This window comes from Psammomys obesus, unplaced genomic scaffold (genome assembly GCF_907164565.1).
Source record: "Psammomys obesus unplaced genomic scaffold, mPsaObe1.curated_primary_1811, whole genome shotgun sequence".
In the NCBI taxonomy this organism is placed as follows: Eukaryota; Metazoa; Chordata; class Mammalia; order Rodentia; family Muridae; genus Psammomys; species Psammomys obesus.
This window is the reverse complement of record NW_026585580.1, coordinates 14,971,054-14,985,822: the sequence shown is the minus strand read 5'-3', so window position 1 is coordinate 14,985,822 and position 14,769 is coordinate 14,971,054.

Sequence of the window (14,769 nt, the reverse complement as noted above, 5' to 3'; positions counted from 1 at the left end):
AGTGTCTGTGTACATATAGCAGGCTGTCAAGTCCCTTGGGCATATGCCATGGAGTAGTACAGCTGGGCCATGTGGTAGGTTGATTTTTGCTTTTTGAGAATTCTCTGCACCAATTTCCACAGTGATTTGCACCCATTTGCAGTCCCACCAACAGTGAGTGAGGGTTCCATTTTCCTTCACACCCTTTCCAGAGTTTGTTGTTCATTGTTTTGCTGAGCCTTGCCATTCTGACTAGAGTAAGATGAAATCTCAGAGCTGTTTTGATTGGCATTTCCCTAATTTCTGGGGGTTATGAACTTTTAAAAACATATTTTTTAGCCTTTTTTTTTCCTTTGAGAACTCTCTGTTCAGGTCATAGGCCTCTTTTATTTTTAAAGTGTCATTTTCTCTCTCTCTCTCCCCTCTCTCTTTTAAGTTCTTTTTGTGTTCTGTATATGGATTCTCTGTGAGATGCTCACAGAGATTCACTCCCTGTCTCTAGGCTTCCTCTTCACTTGGTTGGTTTTTTTCTTTAGCTGTGCAAAAGCTGTGTAATTAACTGAAGTCTCACTTGTCAATTGCTGGCCTTAGTTCTGGGACAAATGGAGTCCAACTCAGAAAGTCCTACGTCATGTAGGGTACCGCCTGTGTTTTCATCTAAGAAGCATCAGTGTTTCAGATTTTGTGTTTGGGTCTTTGATACAGTTGGAGTTAGTTTTTTGTACAAAGGGATAGATGAAGATCTAATCTCCTTCTTCTGCATGTGAACATCTAGTTTCCCAGTACCATGACTTGAAGACATTTTCTTTTCATCTTATGGGTTTGTTTTTATTGTTGTTGTTTCTGTTTTTGGCATCTCTGCCAGATATTAAAAAGCTGAAGTTATGTGTGCTCATGTTTGAGTCTTTGGTTTTGTTCCATGGGTCGACATGTCTGTTTTTGTGCCAATGCCATATTTGTTTTTATTACTGTGACTCTGTAGTATATCTTAAGATCTAGAATGGTAATTCTTCTAGCATTGTTCTTTGAGCTATCCAGGGTGTCTTGTGATTCCATATGAATTGTAATAGTATTATTCCTTATGAGTAGTTTTTTGTTTTGTGGTTGTTTGTTTGTTTGTTTTTCTATTTAAGACAGGTTTCTCTGTGTAACTCTGGCTGTCCTGGGACTCACTTTGTAGCTTAGGCTGGCCTCAAATTCAGGGATCCACCTTCCTCTGCTTTCAAAGTGTCCCAAAGGCTTTGTTGTGTTGTGGTTTTATCTCTATTTAGTTCCACGAAGGTTTTCTTTCTTGAGTTCTTCTCTGGTACACTCATTATTCAGTAATTAGTTCTTCAATTTTCATGGGTTTGTTTCTCTCTGTCTCTGTGTCTCTGTATGTGTGTGTGTCTGTCTGTCTGCCAAAGCCAGAAGACTGCATCAAATCTCCCAAAGCTGGAGTTACAGGTGGTTGTGAATGTCCCAGTGTGGGTGCTGGGAGCTGAACTTGGGTCTTCGAGAGGACCCAAGAGCTCTTAACCGTTGAGTCACCACTCCAGCTGCCTTCACTGTAATTTGAGGCTGCCTCTGTTTGTTCCTTATCTTCAAGATGGTTTTGATTCCTCTGACTTTGTTTTCCTAGAAAGAAGCTTTTTGGTTGCAGGTAGGGGGAGATGAGCTAGTGTTTGGTGGAAAGTGTTAAATCTGTAAGCCAATTTAGGGCGCTTGTTATCTTAACACTAAATAGTAAGACAAGCTGTGCCTAGCTTTCTACCTATTTATACATTCTTTAATTTGTTCCCACAGAGTTTATGGCTTCAGTGTACAAATCTTGTGCTTCTGTTGTTATATTTATGTCTATGATCCTATTATTTTGATGCTACTATAAATGGAACTTCCTTATTCAGCTTGTTTATTGATTTCTTTTTTAATACTGATCAGTTAGTGACCCTCAGCCCTGCTGAATTTGCTTATTGGCTCTACTACCTCTCGAGTAATTCCTTGGGATGTTTATAAATGAAATAATAACACCTGCAAATGGAGTTTTTCTTTTCCTTTCACATCTGGATGCTTTTATTTCTCTAGCTCGCCTGTCACCTGGTGTCTTAGTTACTGTTCCATTGCTCTGAAGGGCCGGGGTGACCAAGGCAGCTTACACATGAAAGTGTGTAGACTTCCTTACAGCTTTAGAGGACAAGTCCATGACCATCACAGTGGGGAGCCTGGCAGTGGACAGGCAGACATGGCGCTGGAGCAGCAACTGAGAGCTCAGATCTTAGCCACAAGTGGAGGCAGAGAGAAAGATACTAAGCCTGGGGAAGGATTTGAAAGCTCAAGTCCACTGCCATTGACACACCTCCTCCAACAAGGACACACCTCCTAACCCTCCCCCAAATGGTCTGCCAACTGGGAACCAGACCTTCAAGTGCAGGAGCTGATAGGGTCCATTCTCATTGAAATCATCACACTCCTCCTACTCCCCGGTATGGTACTGAACAGAGGTGGTGAAAGCAGGTGTCTTTGTTCTCTTCTAGATCTTTCTCAATGGGCAAGCGGTCAGTGGTTCCTCCATTAGCATAGGCTAACTGTCTGGTTTCCACAGATCACCTTGTCAGGTTAAGTTGTTTTTCTTCTAATCCTAGTTCACAAGAACACATGGTCATGGTGTTCAGTCCTTTTTGTATGTTGCTGAATTACCTTTGGTTTTATTTCATTTTTCAAAAGAAGAAATATTTTGTTACACAAACATGGGAGGCATGTGCTAGAAACACACACTTTGTTGTAAGTACGTTGACTGTTATCTGCACGTAGACCCCATGAAGAAAACATACCGCTCAAGTTCAGTACGGCAGCTTTACCTTCAATGATGCATCTTTTTTAAAGTCTTGAGATGTAAAAACAACAGTGAGGAGCCTCACCATCTTTGTACAGTACATAAAGTGATTACACTTTTTTGGTGTCGCTACCACAAACGGTCCTCCACCACTGGGAGATTGACATGACTCAGCAGTTGCTATGTAGATTACTCAGTAAAGCTCCGTGATAATTAATTTCCAAGGTGACAACACTACCCAGATGCACAGAAACACCAATACCCAAAATAATGTGCTTTGCAGGTACAGATACCTGTACTTGAGGCGCGACTGTCACATAACAAGATAGATTTTGTATGGATGGCCAGAAGAATATAAGGGTCCCAACATGTGAAAAATGTCTGGGAGTTTCTGGGGAGCAGAATTCCACAGCAATTCCAAGGAAGGTCAAATAATGGAAAAAATTAAATTCCTTAATATCCCGAGTTAGGCCCAAGGCACAGTTAGTTAGTTTTTGGTTAATTCAGAACAGTTTGGGGAAGAATGCTTTTCCTTTCTCCCTCTCTCTTTTTTCCTCTTATCCCAACAGCAGCCTCCCCTTCCTCCACTCTTCCCGGTGTCCCTCCTGCCTCCCTTCTCTCCCCCACCCCCCAGATCTACCTCTCTTCCTTTCCCTTCAGAAATGAGCAGGCCTTTCCGGGACATCGCCCGAACACCTCAGCGAGATGCAGTAAGACTAGGCACGAACCCTCCTGTCAAGGCTGCCAGTGACCCCCGCTCCACCGTTAGGAGTCCCACAAAAACCCCAAGCTAAGCACCCACAGCATATAGGCAGATGGCCTAGCGCAGCCCCACGCAGGCTCCATGATTGCCGCTGCAGGCTGTGGGAGCCCCTAGGAGTCCGCGAGCCATGTTCCTCCGGCGCCCTCGACTCCCCTCTGGCTCTTCTTAAAAACTTGTTCTTTCTTCAGATCCTTTGTTTCTTTTGTTGTAAAGAGTCATCTTCAGTGCCGCTGGAGTTGGACCTTTTCCTCTTTTTTTCCCCTTCAGTTTTATTTTCCCGGTGCACCCCTCTTTTCTTCTCCTCTCCTGTTTATTCCTTTCTCCCGTAAGGCCTGCAGTTTCTTCACTCCCTCACCATCCCCAGCGCAGCCCTCTCTGCTTGTGCCGCTGACACCCTCACAATGCCGCCTTGGGGTCTACTCGGAGAAAATTGTGGCACTCAGAAGTCAGACGACCAGGGTAGCCACAGTTTTTGCAGCCCACACTGAGGTCCTTGTGGCAACCTGAAACTGCCGTTTTCACAGGGTCACAGGTGACATGAGAGAAGAAGGACTGTGTGGGCGAAGGACGGGTACCAGGCAGTGAGAGATCAGAAGTAAGGGAGCACAATAGTGCCAGAGGACAGACAAGAACAAAGTCTATCGAAGTGTAAAGGTGGGAATCGTGTGATGAAACCTGTTGCTTCCGAGTGCTAATTTAAAAAAGAAAACCGCAGTATCAATTTGCTTTTACATGCATATTACATATGTGCTTACATCAGTAAAGTTAGAACAGTAATTGCCATGCATATACACACATATTACATGAGGATACATATCAATACATAGATCTGATAATTTTTAATTTTTAAAAGTTTAATTTTTTTAGAATTTCCTACATGAATACTGCATTCACATTATTCCCATCCCTTCTTTTCCCCCTTCCAACTCTTCCTATGTCTCTTGGCTCCCTCTCAAATTCACGACTTCAATTCTTTGTCTCTTTCTCTCTCTCTCTCTCACACACACACACAACCTGTTGAGTCCATTTACTGTTGCTCACTACGGGTATCTGTTTAGGGCTGCCCCTTGGGGTTGAATAACCCGTCAGTCAGGAGGCTTGTCCCTGGGGAGGACTGGTTCTCTTCTTAGCAGCCGATAACTGTCTGTGGCTCTTCCTCCGGGAGCGGCCCTGGAAGATCCCCTTGATCCACGTTAGCCTGTCGGTTAGTGCTGCCATGATTCCGGTCTTCTTTAGACAGCCACAGTTTTGAGATTTCATGGATGAGGATTCCTTCCCATTCGGCTTCCTTCCCGTTCATAGACGACACCGTTTTGAACGAGGTCCTGGTGTTTTGGCTCTTACAGTCTTTCCACCTCTTCGTCTGTCCCCTGAGCCCTAGGTGTAGGGTGGCGTTGTACATACATCAGTCGGGACTGGGTTCCCGTGGTCAGTTCTCTGCTTTTGATCAGTTGTGAATGTCTGTGATATTCTCCATCTGCTGCTTGGTGAAGAGTGGTGAGAACTGCAAGTGTGTGGGTAGAAAGGCGTGGTTAGAACACAGCTAAAAATTACCTGGCTTAGGGAAGAGGCAGCACAGGCCCTCCAGAGTCCTTTTCTCTTCTCGTTATGTTTATATCTTTCTTCGGGTGTGTAGACATTGGTTGCTTTACTTGCCCATTTTGTCTGTAACTTACTTATCTCTATTAACTTTTTTTTCCCCATTTTGACTATAGTTCATATTTTTCTTGGCACGACAAATCTTTTATTGCATGCTGCGCAGTATAAACACTGTGCCATTGATGCTTGTGGGTTTTTTGGTTCTTCTTCTTCTTTTTTTTTTTTTTAGGTTGGGTCTGATATAGCTGAGGCTGACCTTGAACTCCTAGTCCTCTGCCTCCATATCTTGAGTGCTGACATTGAAGGGGTGTGATACCAGGCTCAGCTAAGGCTCTTGATTTTGTTGTCTTTGTGTTTTTTTTTAATAAAATGTATTTAAATTTCCTTCAATGAATTGACATAAACATTAAAACATTTCCTTCCACTGGACTAAAAATTTCTGAAAGGAAAAATATTCTAAAATATTTTTCTATTTATAAATATTATTTAGCCTATGAATATTTTCTTTTCCTATTGTAGAGTGTGTTTTAGTTCATTTGCTGGAACACACTTTGCTATGCTTTCACAGACTTATAACTCATATATATATATATATATATATATATATATATATATATATATATATGTATATATATATCTTTTTGATACAGCGATCCAAGGCATGCTTATAATAGGAGAAAAACAGCTTTGTTTCAAAGTAGAAATAGCTAGGTTGTGGAGTATGCGGTGGCTGAAATGCTAACCTGCTGAGCCATAGCACCAAAATTTGCAACCTCGTTGTCATCCTTACCTGTCTGTACCAATCTTAGCTTGTTCCATTGTCATCAGGTACCCTTAGCCACAAGCAGGACTAACTGGGAATGACATGGACTTTTGAAAGCTCAAAGCCTGCCCCAAGAGACACACCTCCTCCAAAAAGGCCACACCTCCCAATCCTCCCTAAACAGTGCCACCAACTGGGGACCAAGTATTCAAACATGAGTGTCCGGGGCCATCCTCATTTAATACACAATACATAACAAAAACAACCCCACTCACCGTCGCTCTCCCATCCACCAAGAAAGAGCGGCAGTCAGTTTATCAGCTCCTTCCAGGACTGCTGCATGTATGAATTTGAAATCATACATATTCTACACAGTTCAAACTTCCCCTTTCGTTGATAGGGAAGCTGAAGTGAAGGGAGGTTTAGAAACTTCCTCACAGATAGGACGGGCCAAGACTGAGGCCAGCACTCCTTTCACACTAAACGCTAACAGCACGTTGACTATCAGCACCTTGGACATGAGGACTAACGCCCTGTACACGCGTTGCACACGTCCCCATTGTGCACGCATTGTGCCAGTCAGGTAGAGGCGCCTCCTCCCCACGGCCTGGCTGGACCGTGACACTGGCACTGTGGAGGTGACATCTCCTCCTGCTTTTTTCTTTCTTTTGGTGGGGGGTATAGTTGGAAGAGTTTTGAACATTATTTCTCAGAATCCTAGTGTGTCTCTAGCAACCTTAAATTTAGAAATATATTTATGGGCTGGAGAAATGGTTCAGCTATTAGAAACCCTTGTTGCTCTTCCAGAGGACCCAAGTTCAATTCCTAGCACCCATGTCAGGAGGCTCACACGTGTTTACAGCTCCCGACCCCTGACCTCTACAGGCACTTGCTCTCACGTGCAGACATAGTCACTAAAATACAATAATAAAAGCTGAAAATGTCAATACATTTATTATAATATTAAGAAACCACACAGCATCTCCCCCTCTCTTTCCATCACAGGCCACACAGCAATGGCCAAGAGGAGCAGGTGTCCGTGTGAATCATCTGCTACTTTATCACATCAAAGCTAGAGTTCATGTCTGGTACTGGCATTTCTGGGGGGTTGGGGTGGATGGTTGCCTACTCCAATCAGCCCTGTGTTGAGAAGGAGTAGCTGCTCTTTTTTAAGGTTTTATTTAACGTGTGTTTTGCCAGCATGTATGGACACCACATGCATGCAGTGCCTACAGGGGCCAGCAGAGGGCATCAGATGCCCCAGAGACTAGAGACCGGCAGTGTGGGTTCTGTGAATCAAACTTAGATCCTCGAAAAGCAACCAGTGCTCTACCGCTGAGCCACCTCTCCAGCCCCCAAAGGTACATTCTGAAAAGATTGTTTGTGTGTGTGTGTGTGTGTGTGTGTGTGTGTGTGTGTGTGTGTGTGTTTGTGTGTGTGTGTGTGTGTGTCCCATGGAGGCCAGAGATGGCATCATATCCCCTGAAGCTTTTTGATGCTGGGAATCTAGTTTAGGCAATACAACGGCAAACTGACCGAGCCAAAACAGAGACCCAAGGCTACGGGCTGTGCCATCCCCTGTGTCTGCCGCTGGCCACCCTCTCCCTGACACCTGCTCTTAGCTTCTCTGTGTTACTTTGTTGGGGCTGTCATAGCAAAGTTCCCCAGACTGAGGGGCTTAGATGACAGAAAGGTGTTCCCTCACAGCTCTGAAGCCGAAGCCCACAGGGAAGATGGGAGTGTGGCTGGGGCCTCTGAGAGCTATGAGAAAGAGTCTGTTTAGGCTCCTTAGTTACATGGGCTTGCTACCAATCTTTGGCTTTCAAATTCCCCACCAGGATGTCTGCCTGTGTGCTCACATGACATTCATACTGTGTGTGTCTGTGTCTAAATGTCCCTTCTTATGAGAACACCAATAACGAGGCATACTGGATGTTGTCATGTCAACTTGACACAGCCTAGAGTCCTCTGAGAGGAGGGAACCTCAACTGAGAAAATGCTTCCTTAAGGTGGGGCTGTAGCCAAGCCTGTAGAGCATTTTCCTTAATTAGTGATGGATAAGGGAGGGCCCAGCTCATTTCTGGTGGTGCCGTACCTGGGGCTGGTGGTCCTGGGTTCTGTAAGAAGGCAGGCTGAGCGAGCCAGTACGCAGCACTCCTCCTTGGCCTCTGTATCAACAGTTCCTGCCTCTAGATTCTTGCCCTGTTTGAGTTTCTGTCCTGAGTTATTTAGTTGATGAACAGTGATGTGGAAGTGAAAGCCAAATAAACCCTTTCCTCCCCAAGTTGCTTTTGGTCATGGTGTTTCATCACCCTAAGACACATGGGGTTAGGGGTCCACCCTTAACCCAATATGACCCCATCCTGGTAAAGCACATCTATAAAATGGTGTTCTCCACACAAGGTCATAGTCAAGATTCTTGTGTGAACATATGAGCCTGAGGGGAATTAATTCAACTTGGAGCACATTGCCTGGTTCTTCTAAATGGTGATGAACCCAGGGAAGCTTTGGTGACCCTTTGGGCATCCCCAAGTGATGAGCTATGTGTGCTTTTCATCAGCCCATGACCAGGTTACATCTTGATGATCCCCAAATCCAGGACACCCCAAATGGTGTCCAGGGCCCCATGTGTGGTCTTCGAGGCCCTAGTCACCTTTCCCAGGCCCCTACCATTCCTCTCCCTCAGGAGGGAGAGGCCCATCCTTGAATCCCAGCTCCTCCAGCCGCCCTAAATTCCGAGCTCCATTTCCTTAGCTCAGCAAAGCTGCCAGACTCTGAGCTCCTTCTCCCTCTGCCCACGCAGCTCAGAAACCACCTTCAGGCAAGGAGCCAAGGTGATCTTCAGGCTCAGCATTCATTTCTCCTTTTGTAGGGACCTCAGTCCTGTGCTGCTGCTTCAGTTAAATAAACAAATTATTTCCTATCCTTTTTCCAGTGCCCAGTTGTTTAGCCTTCCTTATACTGCTGTGTTCACCAGCATTGACTCTCTCTCTCTCTCTCTCTCTCTCTCTCTCTCTCTCTCTCTGTGTGTGTGTGTGTGTGTGTGTGTGTGTGTGTGTGTGTGTGTGTTGAATACTGGAATGCGGTCCATGTGCATCACAGCTAAAAAGACCACAGAGCCATGTTCCCAGAGTCCTCACAAAGGCCCACTACTGACATTTAGTCGTTGGCCCTCTCCCAGCCACACCGGTAAGCAGGGAAATGTTTGGTACAATCCCTTCTAAGGCCAAGGGGGGAGGCAAGAGGCAGGAGTGGAGCCCAGCATCCTTAAACTTCAGGCAATCCTGAAAAAGCATGGCTCCAGTCTGGCCATATGTAGCTGGTGTAGCTCATGGTTACACTGTTATGCTCTATGGAATAAACAGAAAGGCATTCAAGTTTCTGTCAAACATTTGTGTTCAGATGCACCAAATTATCTTAATCCAATTCAATGCCTTCTCTAAATTCTCCATAAAGGGAGGAGAATTAACTTCTGGTATGAATGTGGCACTTATCATAACTGTCCTGGGGTCTGGCCACTGGATCTCAGCTTCCACTCATCTAGTTATTGCTCTTTGAGCTTTGGCGGGTCCCTCTGGGTTTCTGGTCCCTGGAAGGGAGAGTACATATCGCATGACTGTATTTGGGGTGTGAAAGGAGCATATGTGTACCTCCACACCCGCTATGCCGCTGGCTCACGGGAAAGCAGGCTGTGCTTGGCGCTGCGTAAGAGGGAGTTCCCAGAAGGACCTGCAGCCCAGCGTTCTCCACCGTGCCCCCACCTTCGTGTTTCACCAACAGCCCAGCACTCTTAGGGCTTCTTTCAGGCTTTTAGAAAACCACACATACTTTAAGCGGAAAACTTCAGCTCAGTGCTTGATCTCCGTGAGGGAACTGTTTCCAGTTGTTGTTTTACTGATGGAACTTTACACAAAGGCAGGTTCGAGTGAGGGTTTGGAGGTGGGGGCTGGCAAAGCAAGGAAGCTCCCCCACCCAGGGCAGGCCAGGGCTGCTTCAAGCTGTGAGAGGCCTCTCAGGTGCACCAAACTGAGACTCGCTTCTCTGACCATTTCACACAGGGTTCCCACCCCAAGGCAATTCTGTATAGACTCAACCCTGATCAGGCAGTAGGCAACTAGATCCAAAATACAGCCAAGAAGACTTGTTACATACACATAAAATAAACCGCAGACCCCTCCCCCCAACCTTCTGAAGGGGGAGGTGAAGTGATTATTAGTCCAGAGAGGGTCTGTCAACGATGCTGTCCCATTCCTCTCAGCAAGTCTCCAAATCCGCCTGAGGACTCATTGGTACAGTCAGATCATGGATTCTCAGCCCGTCTCCTACTTTTCCATGGAAACAATGAAAAAATTATTCCACATCCTCCTTTCACTCCAAACACTATTTTTAGTGCTACCATTTGCTGTAGAAGCACTGGCTTCGTTCTTTCACCTCACCGCTGCAGCATCTCACTGACAGAGATGGGGGCAGCTGTCTAAGCCGTCTCCAGAAGAGAGCACGTGTTTTCGGTACCAAACACCTGCTTTCGGAACACGCTTTGTTTGTAACTCAGCCACAAATTAGTAACAGCCCAAACAGTGGCCATTACCTTCTAAAAGTTTATACTCTATCAAATCAGCAAGATACTGTTTTCCTATCAAAGGAGCAAAGAACATGACCATTTTCACAGCTGTGGAGATAGTTGACGGTTGAAATTTTGTGATGAGCAGAGAAACTCTGCAAGCTGCAGAACTGGACCAGGAGGTGGGCGTTCTGTAGAAACAGAGGTGTGTGTGTGTGTGTGTGTGTGTGTGTGTGTGTGTGCACGCAGGTATGAGGCGGTGTTTCCCAGCAGTGGGTAACCTCGGGGCAGATGTTTCCTTATGCTCCAGAAAATGAGGATGGGAAGCACATTCTCTAAGATCCTGGGCAGATCTGAGCTTCCAAATCTGAGTTCCAGTCACGTAGCACATCGTGCTGGGGAGGCAAGAGCTCCAGGCAGCTAGCTCCATCTCCCCGAATGTCGAGAACGGCATTGGGCAGCAGCGCCACAGCAGCGTGCTCATTGGCAGAGATTACCGCTCCTATTCAGCGCCTTACATTCAGACTCCCACATTTGTTCTCCTTGCTTCTAAATTAGTCAGTGTAAAGACTTTTAAAAGATTAGCTGGTTTAAAGTCACATTTGCGAAAAGGAGCTATGTGGGCCAGTACAAGAATCAGATACATGCTTGTTACATCCCTCTGCCTGAAAGAAAAGTAGTGATTTGGGGCTTTTTCTTGGTAGAGTTCCCAGTTCTCTTATTTTAAATATTATTCCATTTAAACACATTATTATTATTATTACTATTATTACTAGTATTATTATTATTGGTATTATTCCTCAATCATCTTCCAGATTCTTCCACATCCAGGAGCCAGAACCTGACCACACATTTGTATAAACAAAGTAACAAGTATTTTCAGAAACAATTAGGGTTAAGTGTTCAACCACAGTGTTCTATGGAAAACAGTATCATTGATGTCTAAAACCAAACCAATTCTGCTGGCTAGGTGTCCCTATAAAAGAACACACCATTTTGAAAAAGGGAAAGAACAATAGTAAACCCTGTAACATTTGGGTGGGTTAAATGGAAATTGTTTTGAAAGCATTGAAAGCATTTGAAAGCATTGTGATGGACTTTGAGGGGAAATCTGTACCCTGCAGAAGAGCCTATACATTGCTGAAAAATATTTAAATACTTGTCAAGGCTCCAAACCAGATTAGCAGAGTTTAGCATGAAACAAACAAACACACCAAGACCAGGAGGAGCAAATGAGGCCTCTCAGCCAAGACTCTGGCTCCTTGTTAGAGGGGCGATAGTAACCTCCCTTTAGAGGAGTAAGTCTGAAGCTTTTTCAGGCAGCATTCCACCCCAACGTCTCCGCTGGATCACTGCTACAGACGGGGCCAGTGAGCAGGGACTGGGGACTGGAAACCAGCAATTCGAAATCTAAATAAATGTTTTATTAGTCACCTATTGCTGTGATAATAAATTACCACAAGCTTATCGGAGTGTGTGTTGTGAATGTGTGCCTGCAGGTGTGTGTGTGTGTGTGTGTGTGTGTGTGTGGCGTAAGCATGTGGAGGCCAGAGGGAAATGTGTGATGTCCTACTCTAGTACTCTCCCCATCATTCCTCTGAGACAGGGGCTCTCCCTGGAGCTGTTCTACTGTTTGAGCCAGGCTGGTTGGCCAGCAATCCTCCTGCCTCTGCCCTGTTCCGTGGGTACTGAAGATCAGGTCTCCTCCCTCATGCAAGCCTGTTATCTGCTCCCAATTGGCAGTTTTCAGTAAGCCAGTCTTTTTATAGTTCTGGAGGTTGGGGTCATGGTAGGAATCTCACTGGAATAAAACCAAGGGGTCTTAGTGATAAAACTGATGAAATCAAGGCTTGTATTCATCCGGAGGCACGGAATGGCGGGGGGCAGAAAATGTGTCCTTGCCTTTCAGCATCATCAGATTCTCTCATTCCTGGGCTCATGGCCTCCTCCTCCACCCTAAGGCAGGGTTCGTGGGGTTCTTCCACTGTCTTGGGCTCCGGTCATCTCTCAGGACACTGTATGCCCTTCCTCCCACAAGCAGCTTTCTCACTGTGTTGGGCCCACCCAGATGACCCTAGAAACTCCTCCCATCCTGCCTTCAGCTGATGAATGACCAGATTTCTGTAACCATTTCCCGTGAAGAAGCAAATGCATATGCAAATCCTCCACAAGAGACTATGGTGGGAACTGGGAACAGACAGTACCTGAGGGCAGCCATGGCTGGCAAGGAGCCACCCAGGGACAAACGAAAACGTGAGTGGGGGTGCCAGAGTCCCAGGCTCAATCACACCTACTCATTAGGAAAGTCCTCTGCTACTCTCTTAAGGAAGGAAATGCCAGAAAATATACACTGATGGGCCATCTCCATACCACCAAAGAAGGCTGTAGCACACCGTGGAATCAAGGCAGCAGTGAAATACTGAACATTAAATTGTGAAATAGCCACCTAGCAAGTCGTTAAGAACGTGTACTTAGGAAGACTTCATTATCACATGGGGAAATAATATTTTACTGTAGTTCTTTAACGAGAACATAAAATTATTTGCCTTAACCTCAACTATATTTTATTGGGAGGGTCGGGATGGGCTGAGCCAAGGCTTGGGGTGTTCTGAGGTCCACCCCCTTCCCTGTGCCTTAACTTGAACTGTGTAGGAGACATTCGGATTCCCTCTTCATAGTAAACAAAAATGGAAACAAAACAGAAAACGAGCAGACAGACCCAGGTGCAAGAGTGCCTTCTGGGGTTGGAGGGCTGGTGGCCGCCCTTCCTCATTTATGCAGAGCCCGTTGTTCAGGAAGCAATTAAACATTCAAAGACAGGCCTGCTGAGGCCGGAGAGCTTGCTGTGCGTTTAGCCTGAGCAGCTGAGGGCAAGGCCTGGCTGTAGGAAGAGAGGACGTTGCTGTAGGCTGTGGTTTTAGACAGAAAAGCGTGCTGCGAGGACCAAGGACTTGCGGTACTCACTCCTGGTGCCTGGAAGAGTGGTATCTCGTAGCTGCAATCAAGGCCAGTGAGGATGGAGATGGAGAGGGCAAAGGCAGAAGGGAGGCATGGAGTGAGCTTTGAGGACTGTGGGTAGTCTGAAAAGAGAGTCTGAGGTGGAAGAATGGTTACACATGGCTTGGAATAGCATCTAACTTCTGACAGAGGTGTGTTCCCAGAGGAGACAAAATGGACCGGAGCAGCATCGCCTCCCTTGTCTTGTCAGCAGGGTCTTTTCCCTTGGAAGGAGTTTTGGGGATAGATAGAGACTTTCCAACTCTGGAAAGCCACCAACCTTATGCTCTTGGCTATTTGGTGGTTTCTTCTGGCTTCAAGAAACCATGTTTCCTTTGAAGTTCCACAAAGCCTTTCTTGAATACATTAGCCTTTTCTCAACTGGCTTGGTAAGGCTTGGTGACAGAGGTGATAAGCGCTGCTCGGACAGCTCTGAAAACCAGAGTTGCCCATGAAGGTGGAAGTCCCTGGGAGTGGGCGGCAGGCAGCTCTGCCTTCTCACATTTCCTCCTTCACTTTCCATGTTGCCAACCTAGTCACCAAGTTCCCAACCGCTTTCTATTTTGGGTGTTGACACCGTGTTCTCAGCTTAGCTAATCACCAAGAGCCTCTTTTTTTTCCCCCTCTGAAACCCTCCAGGAACTTCAAAAGCCACCCACAAACGCGCACAAATAAAGCCAAAGGCTTCTGATATTCTGGAAACCAAATTCTTAGGTTAGAAAGGCAATTTACAGAGTCAATAAATATTTAGTGGTTACAGCTGTGCAGAACACACTCGGATCTGAACAGCAAGCCGAAACAGGCTCAAGGTGGGTGAGGCCTGCTCGGAGTTGTTCAGCTTAGTTCGAGGATTTTAAACAAGACAGACATCTACACCTGACCAATTCATTTTCTCCCTCGTGAGTCACCTGCTCATTGGGAATTGTTGTTAGTGGGGGCTGGGAGACTGATTCATGATTTATGTTCTTTTAATAGAGGACATTTAATTCATTTAACCATCAAAGGGGACTTTTAAGTGGCCAGCTTGAGCCAAAGGGATTGATTACATCAAAAAGTTTAAAAGGCGACTTTCTTTTCTGTGTCCAGCTAACTGAGGTCTGTTGCCCATTCTGTCCCTGTCTGCCTATTTTGTTGGGGATTTTGGTCTCATTTTAAAGCCAGCTGCGGGGAGAGAATTTTCAAGACAGCGGTGGATTCCTCTAGATCTCCCAATAGCGTTAACATCGCTGCAAAGTCAGAACTCAGAGGCCACGCCAGTGCCACTGTCTCTCTGATGGTGGAATTCTCCTTTCCAC